Consider the following 17,172-nt stretch of genomic DNA (forward strand, 5'->3'; position numbering starts at 1 on the left):
CTCAGATTATGTCAAATAGGGTTTTAGATCAGAGGTTACAAAACGTAATTTAAAATAAAATTGTTTGACAACCCTGCTTGTAAACTTTGAAATGATAGCAAACTCCAGTGATGAAGACCTGGTAAGTTGGGGTATGCAAAATGGGCCAACTTAGAGCACCTTTATCTCACAAATGTTTTGGCATTCAGGTCCAGAAAGCCCCTTAACTTCTTCCATTGGCAAACATATATGGAAAATTTTGTTTAAATCAAAAGGGATGCCGTCAAAAAGTGATTGAATTCAAAAGGCGCCACACACAAACAAGCACAGACAGACACCTGTCAAACTGGTTCGGGTAAGGAGGGGCAAATTTCACCATCTTGACACACAGACAACTCTTGCCACATCACTGCTAGAGCTGGGAATTGCCAGGGACCTCACAATACAATATCATCACAATCCTTAAGTGCGAATACGATATGTATTGCGATTTGATAGTGTGATTTTATTGCGATGATGTTCCAAACATATTGCTCACTATAAGTTTGCTGCAGAGAGACAAGAGTATGTGATATGACTTTTGATCAGTCATGGAAATAAAAGTGCTGAAAACATGCTGGCTCTATTTAAAAAGATGGAGAACAAGATATAATCAAATCAAATGTTATTGGTCACATACACATATTTAGCAGATGTTATTGCAGGTGTAGCAAAATGCTTGTGTTCCTAGCTCCAACAGCGCAGTAACATCAATATATGAAAGATATCAGCGTTTTGGCGCAGGTAAAGCCACCTACCACTAGCTAATGCTACCTACCAACATATATTTGTATTTTTTTTTTGTACAAAATGTTACTTGGAGTCAAAGTGATATGTAACGGTCCACATATTCGTACCGGCCTTTGTTCGGTCCACACTATGAACCCAAATGAATACATAAAAATAATAAAGCAAATATAGGCTATGCCTATCCGCACATTGTAATAAAAATGTGAATCTTAACGGCCGCATTTCAAACGGTCCTTTTGTGAGGCGCAGCCGGGGCCTAGTTCAGTACGACGGCGAGTGGTGGGGGTCGATAACCCAGGAGGATCCTCAATCATCGTTTAAATCTCCAGTTTGGGAACATTCTGGCTTCCCAGTAGATTGCAATCGCGATGGACAGAGTTGTGGCTAGAACGTTACAACAGTACGTCGCCATTGCTCAACTGGAGTAGCCTACGCAGCTGCCAACACCTCAAATACGTTGACCCATTTACGCCGAAATCACCCCAGTATTGCTAACACAGGAGCAAGACGGAAGAGCGAAGAAACTTAGTCTCCTCAGACTTTCCTTCGCAGCCGATTCTGACCGCGCAAAGAAATTACGATAGGTGTTTATAGCCGCGGATATGCCCCATTCCCCCGTGGTTGAGTAAAAGCGCTTGAGCCACGTTACGAACTTCTCTCGCACCCATTCCACCCAACAGGTAGTGCCTGCTCTATACAAGCAAGCCAAAGCTGTCAACGAGTTGGCCAATACACCCTGCGTTGCGCTCAGTCCAGATGGATGGACCTCCAGGGCTACAGAGAGCTACTTAACAGTGACAGACCATCACATTACCCCGGAGTGGGAGATGAGATGTACCGCGCTACAGACATGCCCCGTTCATGAGAGTCACACGTGTGCATATTTTTCTCTTTGTAAAAAAACAAACATTATAGTATAGACCTAAACGATGTCTGAGCCGGGATTATATATCGATTTCACACGCATATTGCACTTTTAGTGTTGTTTTTGATGAGTAATCGTGTGTTTTCACAATGAGGAATACCTAAACAAAAATTAACTACAGTTACTGTTGCCATTTTATTTTCCAGCTGTACTGAAACCGAACCGCAAATAGTACCGAACCTTGGGTTTAGTGAACTGTTACACCCCTATACATAATAACTATTTCTCCCCCCATCACCTCTCTCAAGAGCAGCGGTTCAGGCAACAAGGACCCGCATATACACTTTGTGCAGCAGGTATGTGATAAAGATAAGATCTGTACCGCGATGGGGAGGTGTTGACTAGGGGTAATAAGGTGAAGGGAGGAACAGAGGTGTATTGTGACATGGGAAGCGTGGGGGAGGGGGCTGACTCACAGTTTCACCTGTGTGTGTGTGTGTGTGTGTGTGTGTGTGTGTGTGTGTGTGTGTGTGAATGAGTGAGAAAGAAAAAAGACAGAGCGAGGCAGAGATGAGGACAGACTGGAAGGTGATGAGTAGTAGAAATAGGACCTCTAGCTGCCTCATCTGCTCCCGTTTGTCTGGTGACTCACGCGCACCTCCTCCAACCACGTTCTGTCGTCTAGTACAAGTCGGTTTTCCCCCCTTCCGCTCCGCGATGGATGTGGGTGTGAGAAAAAATAAATAAAAAGGAGGTAGGAAAGATGACTGGATGAAAAATATTTCGGAATAGAAGTGGTCAGGAAACAGAGATGAACGTGAAGAGGAAGTGATGAGGACTGATGACATTTAAACACACACACACACACACACACACACACCCAAAGGCCACTGCCCACCTGCACAAACACCTGTCCAGTAACACATGCCCTTATATGGGCAGACTCAGGACAGCAGCACAGAACTGTTAACTGTCTTACGGTGGAATGAGAAGGAGGGTAAAAGAGGGGGGAGGAGTAGAGAGAAAGATGACTACAAGCATAGCTTACATTGCTCACATTGTGTTGGGTCAATTGGATATACCCTACACCAGCGGTATTCAACTCTTACCCTATGAAGTCTGGAGCCTGCTGGTTCTCTGAGCTACCTGATAAATTGAAAACACCTGGTGTCCCCCCCAACAAAAACATATGTATGCAGTGGAACTGGCTTCAAGGTCCAGAGCGAAGTTTGAGGGGACTAAACTCTCACTCTACAAAAGTAGAGACAACACATGGTGGTAGAGTGATATCACAGATAGAAAAATGAGACCGATTATTCACTGGATGTATAAATTATTAATTTGTTCCCGTTTGAAAACGACAGGCTGTGGTCTCTTGGTTTAGTTATAAAAATCTTGGGTCTATGGGTTCTGTATACAGACAGTAACATCTCAGGGCAAGCCTCTGGTTCACAGTGACCCATTCCACACACACACTACAAACAGTCACATTAATTTAGTGAAACCCATCACTACTACACAACTCCAAATCACTCACACGATTGTGTAATAATTTACAAAGAAATAAGGAATCCGCGTATGATTCCAAAAACATGAATGAGCACGTTTTTTGTTATTAGTTTGTGCGTTAACCACAAAGAATGTTAACCACAGAGTGTGTGTGGAATTCGCAGCCGTCAGTTTGGGGGGCCACCGGAACAATGAGAAGTTTGTGTGCGCAAAAGCAAGCGTGAAAGAGTTGGAGTGATTGAGGCGCTTTAAGCAGCTTCCTAGTCGACCTACTGTCAGAGCCGAAGCTACATATGGAGGACACAAAAGGTCCGGACCGCGGTAGTTTCTTCGGATTTGAAAAAACGAATTACACAAATTAAAACAAATATTTTAGGAGTAAGAGTAAGTCGGGGCCTCAACTTTAGAGTAAGTCGGGGCCTCAACTTACTGATGACAGAATAGTAGGATACACCAGGTGCAATTTCAGAACTTGGTTGTGCATCATAAGTTTTCCCTCTTGTTATATGTCACTCAGTAAACAGGTTTCCATCTTTCCTTTTATGCGAGTCAAATATGTCAGGAAAAAAAATGGCAAAAGAAAAAAAGTCACGACAGGCCTGACGGAAACAGCAAATGTCAGTAAACTTTAGAAATGTCCACAAAACTAAATTACATTAGACAGGGTGGGATCTTTTTGTGTCGGTACAATTACTTATGCGAGAAATTGTGGTGGAAATGCTTTTATGAGGAAATATTTATATAACCATCATATCAAAGTAAACTTGGGAGTTACGCAATGAGTAAGATGGCACCGACAGACATGGCAGCTCTGCTTCTAGCTTCTAAGCAACTTTGAAGTATTTTGTTTCTTTGTGTGTTATTTCTTACATTATTAGCCCATAATGTTTTTTGTGTTATTACATACAGCCAGAAATAACTTTTAGATATCAGAGCAGCGGTAACTCACCAGCATTACGAACAGGAATACAACTTTCCCCAAATCGGATCCTTTGTTCGTACCCCCAGGGCAATTTAACTTATCAGAAGCTGGTCCAAGTCGCCGCTGGCGGAGAAGAGGTATTCGGAGTGGACTTCTAGTGCAACTCAGGAGGCGTACACACCATCCACCGCTTCAGAGTATATTACTCGCTCATGTTCAGTCTCTGGACAATATAGTAGACGAGCTCAGGGCGAGGATCTCCTTCCAGATTGACATCAGGAACTGTAATACACTTTCACAAAATCATGGCTCTCTCGGGATATACTGTCCCCGTCCATACAACCAGCTGGGATCTCAGTACATCGCAAAGACAGGAATAAAGAACTCTCCGGGAAGAAGGTACAGGTGTATGCTTCATGATTAACTAATCAAGGTGTGAATGTAACATACAGAAACTTGTCCTTTTGGTCACCCGACCAAGAATACTTCAAAATCAAATGCCGACCGTATTACCTCCAAAGAGAATTCTCTTCGGTTATAATCACAGCCATGTATATTCCCCCTCAAGCCGATACCACGACAGCCCTCAAGGAACTACACTGGACTTTATGCAAACCACATATCCTGAGGCCGCATTTATTGTAGCTGGGAATTTTAAAGCAAATTAGGGAAACACTACCGAAGTTCTATCAACACACTGACTGTCGTTTAGGGAAAACACTAGATCACTGCTACTTGCCTTTGAGGTGCCTACAAGGCCCTCCCCTGCCAAATCAGATCACGACTCCATTTTGCTCCTCCCTTCCTATAGTCAGAAACTCAAAAGGAAGTACCCGTAATAAGGTCTATTCAATGCTGGTCTGACCAATCAGAATTCATGCTTCAATATTGTTTTGATCACACGGACTGGGATATGTTTTCCAGGTAGCCTCGGAGAATGACATTGGCGCTTACATAGACACCGTGACGGAGTTCATCAGGAAGTGTATAGGGGACGTTGTTCCCACAGTGACTTAAAACCTATCCAAACCAGAAACCGTGGATAGATGTCAGCATTCATGTAAAACTGAAAGAGCAAACCACTGTATTTAACCATGACAAGGTGACTGGGAATATGGTTGAATACAAACAGTGTAGTTATTCCCTCTAAGGCAATCAAACAGGCAAAACATCAGTATAGAGACAAAGTGGTAGCATGTCAAAGGCTCAGACAAGGCGTATGTTGCAGGGTCTACAGACAATCAGATTAAAGGGAAAACCAGCCACGTCGCGGATAACGACGTCTTGCTCCCAGGCAAGCTAAACACCTTCGCCTGCTTTGAGGATAACAGTGCCACCGACGCAGCCCACTCCCAAGGACTATAGCCCTCATTCTCCATGGCCGACGTGAGTAAAACAGTCGCAAGGCTGCGGCCCAGACAGCATCCCTGCGCAGAACAGCTGGCTGGAATGTTTACACAGAAATTCAATCTCACCCTAGCCCAGTCTGTTGTCCCCACTTGATTCAAGATGGCCACCATTGTTCCTGTACCCAAGAAAGCAAAAGGTCACTGAACTAAATGAGTATCACCCCTTGGCACTCACTTCTGTCATCATGAAGTGCTTTGAGGCGCTAGGCTTTGAGAGGCTAGTTAAGGATCATGTCACCTCTACTTTACACACAGACAATGCAATCGCCATTGCACTGCCCTATCCAACTGGTCAATAGGAATACCTACGTCAGAATGCTAGTCATTGACTATAGCTCAGCAATCAACACTATAGTGCCTTCCAAGCTTGGGGGCCTGGGTATGAACCCCGCCTTGTGCAACTGGGTCCAGGACTTCCTGACGGGCCACCCCCATGTGGTGAAGGTAGGAAACACCACTTCACTGATCCTCAACACAGGGGCCCCACAAGGGTGGGTGCTCAGCCCCCTACTGTACTCCCATGACTGCATGGCCACACCCACGACAACAGTAGTAGGCCTGATTACCAACAATGACAAGACAGCCTACAGGGAGGTGGTGAAGGGTGTGTCTCACTCTCTCTGAGGGAGCACGCCCCCAATCCACATCCACAGGACCGCAGTAGAGAAGGTGGAAAGCATCAACTGGAAATGGTCCACACAAATAGTGCGGTGAAGAAGGCGCAACAGCGTCTCTTCAACCTCAGGAGGCTGAAGAAATTTGGCTTGGCTGCTAAGACTAGAGGTCGACCGATTATGATTTTTCAACACCGATACCGATTATTGGAGGACCCAAAAAAGCCGATACCGATTAAAATCGACTGATTTAAAAAAAAAAAAAATTATTATTAGAACGACAATTACAACAATACTGAATGAACACTTATTTTCACTTAATGCATCAATAAAATCAATTTAGCCTCAAATAATGAAACATGTTCAATTTGGTTTAAATAATACAAAAACAAAGTGTTGGAGATGTAAAAGTGCAATATGTGCCATGTAAAAAAGCTAACGTTTAAGTTTCTTGCTCAGAACATATGAAAGCTGGTGGTTCCTTTTAACATGAGTCTTCAATATTCCCAGGTAAGAAGTTTTAGGTTGTAGTTATTATAGGACTATTTCTCTTTATACCATTTGTATTTCATATACCTTTGACTATTGGATGTTCTTATAGGCACTTTAGTATTGCCAGTGTAACAGTATAGCTTCCGTCCCTCTCCTCACTCCTACCTGGGCTCAAACCAGGAACACATCGACAACAGTCATCCTCGAAGCATCGTTACCCATCGTTCCACAAAAGCCGCGGCCCTTTGTGGAGCAACTACTTCAAGGTCTCAGAGAGAGTGACGTCACCAATTGAAACACTATTAGCGCACACCCCGCTAACCATTTCGCATCGGTTACACCAGCCTAATCTCGGGAGTTGATATGCTTGAAGTCAAACAGCTCAATGCTTGATGCACAGCGAAGTGCTGCTGGCAAACGCACGAAAGTGCTGTTTGTTTGAATGAATGCTTACGAGCCTGCTGCTGCCTACCACCGCTCAGTCAGACTGCTCTATCAAATCATAGACTTAATTATAACACACAGAAATACGAGCCTTAGGTCATTAATATGGTCATCGATTATAAGCAACGCAGGACATGCTGGATAAACTAGTAATATCGTCAACCATGTGTAGTTAATCACTAGTTATGTTAAGATTATAAAAAACAAAGGTAAGTTTAACTTCACTAGGATAGGGTGCAGCATTCGGAATTTTGGATGAAAAGCGTGCCCAAACTAAACTGCCTGCTACTCAGGCCCAGAAGCTGGGATATGCATATAATTGATAGATTTGGATAGAAAACTCTAAAGTTTCCAAAACAGTTAAAATAATGTCTGTGAGCATAACAGAACTCATATGGCAGGCAAAAACCTGAGAAAAATCCAACCAGGAAGTGGGAAATCTGAGGTCTGTAGTTTAAGTGATTGCCTATCCAATATCCTGTGTCTGTGGGGTCAGATTGCACTTCCTAAGGCTTCCAGTAGATGTCAGTCTTTAGAAGTCGTTTCAGGCTTGTATTGTGAAAGGGGATCGAATAAGAGCCGTTTCAACAAGTGGTCAAGCTGAAAGACATTAGTTTAGTCTCGCGAGTGGCCGTCAGCACGACGCTCATTCTCTTTCCTTTCTAACGACAACGGAATTGTCCGGTTGGAATATTATTGAAGACTTATGTTAAAAACATCCTAAAGATTGATTATATACATCGTTTGACATGTTTCTACTAACTTTAATGGAAATATGACTGTCTGCACTTTGTGCCCGGCGCTTAGTGCATTTGGATTACTGGACTAAACGCGAACAAAAAGGAGGTATTTGGACCAAGATTAACTTTATCGAACATTTATTTTCTAACATGGAGACCTGGGAGTGACATCAGATGAAGATCAAAGGTAAGTGATTTATTTTAACGCCATTTCTGACTTTTGTGACACCTCTCCTTGGTTGGAAAATTGTATGGTTCTCTGTGGCTAGGCGCTGACCTAACATAAATCACATGGTGTGCTTTCGCCGTAAAGCCTTTTTGAAATCGGACACTGTGGCTGGATAAACAAGAAGTTTCTTTAAAATGGTGTATAATACTTGTATGTTTGAGGAATTTTAATTATGATATCTGTTTGAATTTGGCGCCCTGCAATTTCACTGGCTGTTGGCGAGGTGGGACGCTCACGTCCCGAACGATCCCAGAGAGGTTAATGCTAGCTAGCAACTTACCTTGGCTTCTTGCTGCACTCGCGTAACAGGTAGTCAGCCTCCCACACAGGCTCCTCGTGGAGTGCAATGTAAGGCAGGTGGTTAGAGCGTTGGACTAGTAACCGGAAGGTTGCTAGATCGAATCCCCGAGCTGACAAGGTAAAAATCTGTCTTTCTGCCCCTGAACAAGGCAGTTAACACACTGTTCCTAGGCCATCATTGAAAATAAGAATGTGTTCTTAACTGACTTGCCTAGTTAAACAAAGGTAATACAAAAAATAAAAAATAAAATACATAAAAAAATAATAAATAAATGTAAAAAAATAAATAAAATAAAAAAAATAAAAAAAAAATCGGCCACAATCGGTGTCCAAAAATACTGATTGTTATGAAAACTTGAAAATCGGCCATTCTGATTAATCGGTCGACCTCTAGCTAAGACCCTCAAACTTTTACAGATACACAATTCAGAGCATCCTGTAGGGCTGCATCACCGCCTGGTTCGGCAACTGCCGCCCGCAACTGCAGAGCTTTCCAAAGAAAGGGTGATAACGGTCTGCCCAACGCATCACCGGGGGCACACTGCCTGCCCTCCAGGACACCTACAGCCCCTGATATCACAGGAAGGCCAAAAAGAATATCAACATCAACCTCCTGAGCCACAGCCTGTTAAACCCGCTATCATCCAGAAGGAGAGGTCAGTACAGGTGCGTCAACACTGGGACCGAGAGACAGAAAAACAACTTCAAGGCTAATCAGACAAATATCCATCACTAGCCGGCTGTGACACGGCTACTCATCCCTGCACCTTAGAGGCTGCTGCCCTATTTTCATAGACATGGAATCACTGGCAATTTTAATACGTTTACATACAGCTTTACTCATTTCATACGTTTATACACTGTATTCAGTCAATGCCACTCCGACATTGCTTGTCCAAATATTTATATATTTCTTAATTCCATTCTTTTAGATACTACTGCACTGTCGGTACACCCGCAATAAAACATCTGCTAAATGTGTGACCGAGTTAGGAAATCCCTGGCCTAGGCCTATACGTTCTCTCCCAGACTCATGGATAGAACGTTTGGAAAGTAGCACAAGGTAACCAGTCCATCCAGTATGCATAACAATACAGCCCTAGGCTAGACCAATTATGTACCATTACGGATAATCAACCATGAATGATGTCTGAGAAAGTTAGACGCACATAACCATGTCCCCAACCGGTAACCTTCCCTGTTATTGTAACGGTGAGAGGTTAGCATGTCTTGAGGGTATGAAATGTGTGCGTCTCTAACAATAGACACAAGAAAGGATAATTACATCAACTTTTCAAAGCGCTGGTAATGTGTTCAGGTTTCTATCGGCTGAAGCATGTGCAGAACCATGTAAACACGAGCTCAGCAAGTATGCACGAGTGTCCTGCATGTATTTGTATCTTGTGCACATGCTTCAGGTGATAGAAATCTGAACGCACTAGCAGCACTTTGAAAAGTTTGTAATTATCCTTTCCTGTGGATAGATTGTCTCACATTCCTACCGCCAAAAGGACCAACCGCACAGACAACGTTAAAGTACGTTAAAATATCTTTATTCAACATTGTATTGTAAAAGGTCGTGAGAGGAAACTTCTGCCCGGCGTAGAATTCAATGCAATGTTGGGTTTTCAGAGAAGCTCACTTAGAGACCGTCAAAACGATCTAAACCATTTGAATGCAAGACATGGTGAAATCAAAAAGTGGTGCTATACAGTCATTGGCTATGTCATAGATATATTTACTAGCGCTAACGCCGACTGCAAAACTACAAATGAATTAGTGGGTTTTAATTTTGAACAGGGTCTCATTCTCAAGGGTGCCCTGGTTGCAGTAATACAACAATGAAATACAAATGTGAAACAAAACAGCAAATCAATATAAAGTAAAAGAAAATACAGCACAACACAAATTAAGAGAAACTGTTAGATTCCTCAGCTACTAGGTCCTCACTTAAACTGCCTGAGCAGCACCAAAACATCCAATTGTAAGGAGTTTAGTAAATTGTTCCAGCAGTGAGTTGCATTAAAAGCAGATTTACCTAATTCGGTGGAGACCTGAGGAACCTCGAGTTAACCAACACTGAACCAGTTTGATAACTCATGTTTTTATACTTCAGCAATGAAGTTAAGTCAATTGGAAGCATGTGTTGTACAGCTTTGCAAACAACAGTGGACTTTAAATGATGACCAGCCAACCTTTTGATATAGGATGCAGTGATGAGTATTAAAACAGTCACCTGTGATAAAGCAAAGGGCGCCAAGGTAGACGGCATCCAAAGGTTTAAGAGTAGTGGCTACTGCATTCTGGTAAATGGTGTCACCATAGTGAAAAACTGGAAGTAAAGTTGACTGTACAATTTGTTACCTGCTGTTTAAGGAGAGGCAAGATTTTTCTAAAATAGGAGCCCACTTTAAAATCTTAGCTTTTTAACTTGCTCATCAATATGTTTTTTTAAACATTAAATCCTTGTCAATACAAATGCCCTGGTATTTATAGGCGGGAACCCGATCGATGGGAGAACCATTCAATGACTATATGTTGTCCATCTGAATTTTTTTGAGAATTGGAGATCGTATTTAATCTTGCCCACATTAATTACTAGTTTCAAACCAACCAGAGCTTTTTATAAGGCAACAAAGTCAGAATGCAGCTCAAACAATGCCTACTCTACAGTTGGGGTAATGGCATACGTAACCGTATCTGCACACAGATGAATATTATACATTTTAATGGATATTATATGAATAATATTGGACTATTAAAAGAGAACAGGTCCCAATATCGACCCTGCGGCACACCTTTCGTAATATCCAGGAAACTAGACTGCACACCATCAGACATCACCATTGCAGGACAAAACATCCCTCTCCCCCTCAGTGCCCAACTGGCAAAGTAGGGTTGGGTGGTCTCTCGATTTTTATTCCGTTCTTCACACATCCCGGGATTTACACTATTACCGGCTTAGTACACAAAGGGGCGCCAAAGAAACCTGAAAAGAAACGCCCAGAACCAGAATGCTAACAAGATTAGCACAAGTAATAGCGAATTTCCATAGAGGCTGCTAGCTAAATATGCAAACTAGGGCAAACAAAGAAAAAGAAAATTGCAAGACAGGCAATCCAGCTAAGTCATACATACAGTACCAGTCATACGTTTGGACACCTACTCATTCAGGGGTTCTTTATTTTGACTATTTTCTACATTGTAGAATAGTGAAGACATCACAATATGAAATAACACATGGAATCAGTTACATGTAGTAACCCCCCCCCCAAAAAAAATGAGTTAAATCCAAATATATTTTATATTTCAGATTCTTCTAAGTAGCCACCCTTTGCCTTGATAACAGCTATGCACACTCTTGGCATTCTCTCAACCAGCTTCATGAGGTAGTCACCTGGAATGCATTTCAATTAACAGGCGTGTCATGTTAAAAGTTAATTTGTGGAATTTATTTCCTTCTTAATGTGTTTGAGCCAATCAGTTGTGTTGTGACAAGTCCATATTATGGCAAGAACAGCTCAAATAAGAAAAGAGGAATGACAGTCCATTATTTGAAGGTCAGTCAATCCGGAACACTTCAAGAAACGTTAAAAGTTCTTCAAGTGCAGACGCATAAACCAAACGCTATGATGAAACTGGCTCTCATGAGGACCGTCACAGGAAAGGAAGATGGATAGTTACCTTTGCTGCAGAGGATAAGTTCATTAGAGTTACCAGCCTCAGATAGCAGTCCAAATAAATGCTTCAGTTCAAGTAACAGACATCAACTGTTCAGAGGAGAATTAGGCCTTCATGGTCAAATTGCTGCAGAATCCACCACTAAAGGAGACCAATAAGAAGAAGAGACTTGCCTGGGCCAAGAAACACAAGCAATGGACCTTTGTGGGACTATCATTTCTTTTTCAACAGGACAATGACCCAAAACACACCTCCAGTCTGTGTAAGGGCTATTTGACCAAGGAGGAGTGACGGAGTGCTGCATCAGATGACCTGGCCTCCACAATCACCCGACCTCAACCCAATTGAGATGGTTTGGGATGAGTTGGACCGCAGAGTGAAGGAAAAGCCACCAACACGTGCTCAGCATATGTGGGAACTCCTTCAAGACTGTTGGAAAAGCATTCCTCGTGAAGCTGGTTGAGAGAATGCCAAGAGTGTGTCAAGCTGTCATCAAGGCAAAGGGTGACTACTTTGAAGAATCTAAAATATACTTAGATCTGTTTAACAATTTTTTTGGTTACTACATGATTCCATGTGTTATTTCATAGTTTTGATGTCTTCACTATTATTCTACAATGTAGAAAAATTGTAAAAAGAAAAACCCTTGAATGAGTAGGTGTGTCCAAACTTGACTGGTACTAATATATATATATATATATATATATATATATATATATATATATACGAAATTCTGAATGCAATCTTTGGTGAGTTTGGACATTTACAAGTGAATGTGAACTAAAGACATTGTAAATTTGCACAAAGTTGTGAACCATGCTTGTCTGAAGGAAGAACAGTACTGGGTCTGGAGCATCATGTGTACACACTGTGTCGAGTCGATTAGGACAACTGGCCTGCCACGCTCAGAGAAGATGGAGGAGCTGGCAGCCGAGAACGGAGAGGAGAAAAAGAACGCAAGGAAATCAAGATGGCAGTGGCAGCTGTACAGATAACTCATCCAAAGGGGTTTGACTTCTCAAACACAGCAGAAAGCTAAAACAATATGATGCCCCGTCACCTTATTAATTCAGCCACTTACTTAGACAACTAGCAAGTTAAACTTGTCACGTAAATGCAGAATTCTTCATTTTTCACGCAGGAAAAGATAAAACGCGTAAGAAATATCTTGCTGCGTTTTGTAAACAAAGATCTAAAATGCTTCTTATTGTAATTTCTGCTCGGCATCAGACATTTTGTGCTTCAGTGTCACTGCTCCACTCAGATTAGAATCTCACTAAAAGGCATTCTATCAGCAAACAACTGATGTAGTTACTCCCCCCCTACTCTTCTCTGGTAAAATGCAAGAATAAACATTAGGGAATGTAGCTACATTTTTTCTATGATAAACAGAAATGGCCTTGTATTGTTTTGAAAAAATACCTTGCTTTGTCATTATAAACTCACTTGTGTGGCTGCCAGCCAAACAGCGTTGCACTTCTTGTCATTGATGACAAAGCTATTTTCTGCCAAAATGTGTTGCACTAATGTATTTTATGTGAAAGGAAACTATAGTTGCACGTTCCTGATCACTATTGAAGCCCCAAAAAATGTAATCTTACCCATGCTCCCGCTTTCTCCCGTTGTGCCATTTACTTAAACACGTGACTGGCTCAACTGTTCTGGGGAACTATAGTAAGCTTCATAATGTAAAATAATGTGACAAGTGAAATTAAGAACACAATCTGTTTCACCTCCTAACGTATTGCACAAGTTGACTGGAGGTATTTACTTAAAAAGTAGATGAAGTGTCACACAAAAAGTGTAAAACAATTTGTTCCAATGGAATTGATGGCATAGAAAAACAATTGTGGTTTTCAAGCCAATTTTTTATTTATATAAGTATTTTAGCTCGACCGCCCCCTGCCTCGAATGCCCTACCGGACCACCTGAAATCACCAAAGACTCCGGGCTCCTTTAAAACGGGCCTAAAGACCTCTCTTTAGGAAGGATTTATGTTGATAGCTGTGTGCTGCTTGGCGTCCTACCGTGTTGCATCGGCTGGGTTCTTTGTCAGTTACCCTGTCTAGTTGTGCCCATTTTTCATTTGGTTATTATTGTATGCACCGAGATCATTCTGTATAAATTAAAAGCACTACACAAAAGTAAATCATTATCCTTCATCGTCATTATTAGAACTCACTGTATCCTGTCTGACTGATCATTCTCAAGCCACATGCAAGAAGCCTACTTAATTGTTAACCAATTTTACCCCCCAAAAAGGCTGCATTGGGCCTGTAAATTAGTTTTTAAAATCGCTGTGCCAAGTTTGAGTAACTGGCCCTAAAAAACAACTAATCCCTATAAAAACGGCCTGTGGCATTGATGAGTCAAACTCCAATTATAGTGTCAAAATTGAGTGTAAATAGGATAGTTTTGGTCATCAAGTCAGTCTGGTCTAAAACTGAGTGAGTCCCGAGTAAATAAAAAAAAAGATTGGTTTGGATTACAATTATGTCAACAACTCAAGCCTCCTTTTGCCAAGATCCACATACAAATCGCCCCCCCCCATCCACGTCGCTTCCCTTCATTCAAATGGGGCTCCATTGTTTCGTCGCCCCCCCAACGGGTTCAAAGGATCACGGCCGTTTGAGACTGAAAAGCCCTACACGGACTGACCACGCAATGCATGTTTCCAGCAAGATGCCTTCCCAAAAAACTGACCCCATCATGCAGAATAGGTGGTCGGAGTTAGTTGGTCCCCAGTGGTGGCGAGTATGCCGGTAGCTAGACCACAGACCGCTGGTTACGTGTATTTTAATAATAATCATCATCAGTAGCATAGCTGACGTTATCCGAGTTGTATTGAGGTAGGCTTTGGCTTGGAAACACGGTAACGTTTCAAAAGGCGACAAATAATTTGCAGGAAAACCTTTAGTTATGATTGTGATGTTGCCAGATTGACTTTAGATGCAGTATAACTTTAGCCAGCTAACTACGATTTATGGGACCTCCATATTTTAGCTAGCTAACATTAGCATTGCTACCTATGTTTGACAAACTTTGCTAGAAACAGTAATGGCAATATTGCCATCTCTAAAGTACATTTCACGACATATAGCAAAATTATTTCCTACTTATTATTTGCCTACTTTGGCAACGTCAACGTATTTCCATGCCACTAACTTAGTGTAATTTAGAAGAAACAGTCACATTAGCCTTCCGAGGTACAACTCATGTCTAGGGCACAAATAAATATTGGATGCAGCTATGGTGGTACTAGCTAACTCATGTCTGACTACAACAGTGTACTAACTAGCAGCAACAAACTCAAACCAACCCAGGGCCATAGCAAAACAGGTCACAGCTGGTTGCATAGTGTAACGGCGGGCAGCAAACTGAATCAAATCCAATCTGGAGCCAGTCAGTCTACATCTGCAAAGGATAGAGTTAGCTTCCAAACGACATTACACTATTGCTCGAGCTGTGTTTATAATTGAGGGATGATGACCATCATTGACCCTATTTTTCTGCATTCTGCACAGTTGGGTACCAGACTGATCCCCTGTTATGAACGGATGCCGGGACCTACCATAAGGAGCATAACATGCCCAGCAACATGATCGCAATGGTTTAGCGTACTCCCAAAAATCATTTTATCCATTTGCCATTTTCCACAGCAAGATTTCAGAATAAAAGTGTGTCATGAGACACGTACGCTTGTGACACCTCCTCCGTTGATGCCTTCATGAGGCCTCTGATAGTGACCCGAGTAACTGCAATGATTACAGATGGCTTCAACTACAACAGGTAGTGTGTGTTAAGTTAAAAGGTATATTCAATTCCTATGAACGGAAGAGTCAGCCACAATGAGATTATTACTAATAATACAGTACGAGTGTCCAGTAATCGCAACACCCTTTTCATTCCATGTGTCACTGACAAACTCCGGCTAAAGCATCTCCAGTCCATCTGTAGAAGTGGGCAGACGGCAGCCTCAGTCATTTGACCATAATAGGGTAGGTTTTATCTGACCTGTTTAAACTTCTAACATAGTACCTAATTGGATGTCAGATATGAAGTACCAGTTCATGTTTCAGATATTGCCCAACTGCCAACTCCCCCTGTTGGGGGGGAACAAGACAGCTGCAGGCAAGGTTCTGACAGACGGGTGTGTCTTGGTGGCAAGGACACAGACAAAACACCCACATCAAACCACCCCCCCCAAGCCAACTCACATTTGGCTTCTGTCACGGCCAGCAGCATTTCCTGAAGAGCAAGCCAAAAAAAAAGAGGCCAAATCAGTTCTCCTTTACTGTGAGTTAATGTGTAGTGGTTAATTGTATATCTAATAGGCTATGCGTTTATAGATCGACTGAGGTGACTGAAGCTACAGGGACCAATGTGATAATGTCGGTTTATGCTCTTCTCCAACTGGCATTTTACAGTTTTTAAATTGTATAGAAATGCAGTAAATGAGCTTAAATCCTAACATTCCTTGGTTGGGTGGGGGAACCCCACTAAAACGCAGACCATGGCTACCACTGCATTCAACCCTCCAAGTAAAGAGTCAGATATTTTAGCCTTGAAGCCTATCGGAAGTCAGCCGCGAGTTTCGGTGAACAATGAAAACATGTCTGACCCCCCCCTTTTCCCTTCACAGGCCCTTCCTGAAAAACAGGATGTTATGGATACTCCATTAAGGGATGCGTGAGGACAAGGCTACAACACCACACTGTATGGTAAACCACTAGAAGCCATTTTGTTTTGTTCTATGAGGTATAGTTTATCCCTCGCTCTCTCACTGCCACTTTTCTGTCACTGTTCTTTCGCTTCCATTTATGCTTTTGAGGCTTCCACCTTCACCCCCTAACCTGCCTCGCACTCGTGTTGAGGAAGTTGACTAAATCTATAAATCCCATAAGACGAAGAAAAATACAATGCGACCGCAACAGCCAACCATTACTCCGACCGCGTTGTGATGTCATCTCCAGGTCAGCAGACGGTAAAGCAGAGTGCTTTGTGCCGCGTTCAAAACAAGTTGTTTTGAACGCAGTTTTAGGGTCAATGACACAGAATATCTGTGCGCTCGTACACCACAAGTCATATCGTCCTGTGATTCTGCAGCAGTCAGTCAGTGTGACTCACCCTAGTCTGGAGAATAGAGCCTCCCTTTCAAGCATCAGCACGCTGTACCACAGGAGGTTGGTGGCACCATAA

The 17,172-nt window shown here is 42.3% G+C and overlaps 1 protein-coding gene across 9 annotated transcripts in view; it reads right to left on the reverse strand.

Annotated features, from left to right (window-relative positions):
- Positions 1–17,172, reverse strand: part of LOC115205187 (catenin delta-1) — a 33,835-nt gene that overhangs the window by 11,849 nt on the left and 4,814 nt on the right. The gene's annotated exons all lie outside the window — the stretch shown is intronic.

The sequence above is a fragment of the Salmo trutta genome, chromosome 13 (genome assembly GCF_901001165.1).
Source record: "Salmo trutta chromosome 13, fSalTru1.1, whole genome shotgun sequence".
In the NCBI taxonomy this organism is placed as follows: domain Eukaryota; kingdom Metazoa; phylum Chordata; class Actinopteri; order Salmoniformes; family Salmonidae; genus Salmo; species Salmo trutta.